Genomic DNA, 2,848 nt, shown 5'->3' on the forward strand with positions numbered 1-2,848 from the left:
ACTCGTCTGACAGTGACATTGGAGAACAGGTTTGTGCCACTTGGTGCAATTTTTGTCATGTTGGATTGAAGTAAAACAGAAGTGAAGTCGTTTTGCTCTTTCAAAAATCTAAAAACATTGTGTGTCCCAGCAATGAACACGTTCACAATACAATACATCCTGATTTATAGAGCGCTTTCACAACAGTAGCAGCTGTAAGCGCTCAACAAAACAGTTAACATAAAGTAAAATATAACAAAGCGCTCAACAAAACAGTTAACATGAAGTAAAATAATAAACACAACACATAACATAATACACGAACAGTCGTAAAGTGTTTGCTTAAAAATGCATCTGAGGGAAAATTCACAACAATGTAATACTGGTTCTGAAGTTTAATCCTAATCTGTATAGTTTGCACAACATGTGTTTGTTGTATTTGTTGCAGAGTCTGCATTTGCAAGCAAGGTTCAAAAAACAAAAAGGAATTAAGGAATTACGGAGACTGGAACAGCAGAAGGGGCAGGAAAATCCCAACCGTCTCATTCAATGCCAACAACAAATAATGAAACAGACATTGGCGAGGGGCAGGACACCAACACAAATGAACAGGATGCCGTTTGGATTAATCTGCCAAATTCCAAAGATTTCTCTGACGCTTGCTTTGAAATTATTGACCTGAACAGAGCAGTTCTCAATGCCTCCTCACAGAGCTGGAGTACATCTGTTATGACACATTTGAAGAAGCAGATACAGTTGTATGGGATCCAGATGACAGCCTTGTTAGAATAGATCAGGATGAGGCGGCAGTAACCATTGGGGTAAGGTAAAAATACTCACGCAGGTGTTAAAATACATATTTGAAAGTGTGAAATCTTCAGCTAATTAGTGACGGTACATAGTTGTACTTCTCTGTTCCTGAAGTATTTTATATTGTTTCTGTTTTGACATTTCTTAAAATCAGTATGGAATTACTGTAACTTCCAAATGATTTTTTTGTTTGTTTTGTGGGGAGGAGGGAGACAGGATGATCAAGAGATGTAAAATGCCTATTTGGAAAGACTTTCAGTGTACTGTAAATAACAGTCTTCAAACAGGCTAAAACATTTTATGGGTCATAGAATCATACATTTGTCATTTAACACATTGTTAAATTCATTCTTCAGAGTACTGAGATGTATGGAGGGACTGAACAGGCTTCACAACTCCTGTTGCCTTCTGCCAATGAACTGGCTTCACAAGTTGTACAGTCCCTACAAGAGGAGGGAGCGCAGACTGCACAGGTAAGCTCTACTGCAAGTAATCCTGAATGCTTTTTCTAAACTACTTAATGATTTTACACAACTGTGAAGTAATATAATAATACCCTTTTCCCACTGAAACTAGTGGAGAGTAGTGATCCGTGGCGACACGCAACCAATTGGCATTCTGTATTGTCCGTTTCCCATTGACCAGCAGAAGGCTATTTTGCGAACAACCATCAGCGCTCACACTCACACCTAATTCAGAGTGTACCATCAACCTGCCAAGTACGCTTTTGGAATGTGGGAGGAAACCGGAGTACCCGAGAAAACCCACACAGGCCCGAGGAAAACATGCAAACTCCACACAGGCAGGCCGGAGCCGGGATCAAACCCACGACCTCTGCACTGTGAGGTTGACGCGCTAACCACTGGGCGGCCCACAAACCAAAATACTGCATATAATTTCAAAAATACCTTTCATGAAATTATTTGACAGAGCTCACTTTAATGTTAGTCTTGAACTGCAATTTTCCCTTGAGTGCTTACCGTAGTTTGTTGGTCCTTGCCAGGCATTTATAGGACCCGGCATCATTTCAATCACCTCTCTGAGCTCATCCGCCCCTACACACCTGCCCGGCGCCTGAGGTCTGCGGACCAAACATTATTAGAAGTACCTAGAACAAAATGGAGGCTCAGAGGGAACAGAGCCTTTTCCGTTGCTGGTCCCTCTTTCTGGAATGACCTCCCACTGACCTGCCCCTTGGTGCCCATCTTTAAAACCCACCTCAAAACTCACTTGTATTCTTTGGCATTTGACTCAGAATGACTCAGATTTGATCTTAGTTTTACTGTTTGATACTATCTACCATCTTTGTTACTGATTTATTGCTTTACTGTTGTACTGTATATGTTAGTTGCTCCATGTACAGCACTTTTTATGCAGCGATTGCTGTTTGAAAGTGCTCAAGAAATAGAGTTGATTTGAGTTCATATTTCACCTCTGCTACCTTTTTTATGTTTTTTGTTGTATGTTTTATTCTGACAGGATAATGGACGACATCGTTTACCGCAAGACTTGTTCTCAATTTCAAGCAGTCAGCTATCCCCTTCAACCTCACCTAACAATCTAGGAGATCCAAGGACACCATGGCATGCATCCATTTGTAGGATCAAGGTTGTTGATGATCTTTTGTCTGTGTTTATGGACAGCAGCATAATGGAATTCAATTTAAAGATTAAGTTTGTAAATGAAAAAGCTATTGATGATGCTGGTGTGTCAAGGGAGGGCTACAGTGCATTCTGGGAACAATTTCTTGAACAGTGTGAAGGGGAAACAGAGCGGGTTCCAAGGCTAAGGCCAGATTTCTGTGAGGCTGAATGGCAAGCGGTTGGGCGGATCTGGGTGAAAGGATTATTAGACCATGGTGTCATGCCAGTGAGGCTATCAAAGGCTTTCATGTTAGCCTGCATCCATGGCATTGACTCAGTTGATCGAGACGTCCTAATTTCATCATTCCTTAACTACCTTCCTCCCATTGAGAGGTCAGCAGTTGACAAGGGCCTCCAGGGCACAATGGAGGAAAGTGATGAAGAGGACTTGCTTGACGTATTTACAAGGATGGGTT

The 2,848-nt window shown here is 41.5% G+C and overlaps 1 protein-coding gene and 1 long non-coding RNA gene across 3 annotated transcripts in view; both read left to right on the top strand.

Moving 5' to 3' along the window:
* trim45 (tripartite motif containing 45) overlaps positions 1-2,848 on the top strand; it is a 23,732-nt gene that overhangs the window by 6,999 nt on the left and 13,885 nt on the right. The gene's annotated exons all lie outside the window — the stretch shown is intronic.
* Positions 693-2,816, top strand: LOC109510132 (uncharacterized). Its single transcript, XR_002167078.1, has 3 exons — positions 693-800; positions 1,146-1,262; positions 2,269-2,816. It is a non-coding gene; the product is annotated as an uncharacterized LOC109510132 (long non-coding RNA).

Source organism: Hippocampus comes, unplaced genomic scaffold (genome assembly GCF_001891065.2).
Source record: "Hippocampus comes isolate QL1 unplaced genomic scaffold, H_comes_QL1_v1.1 scaffold34, whole genome shotgun sequence".
NCBI lineage: Eukaryota > Metazoa > Chordata > Actinopteri > Syngnathiformes > Syngnathidae > Hippocampus > Hippocampus comes.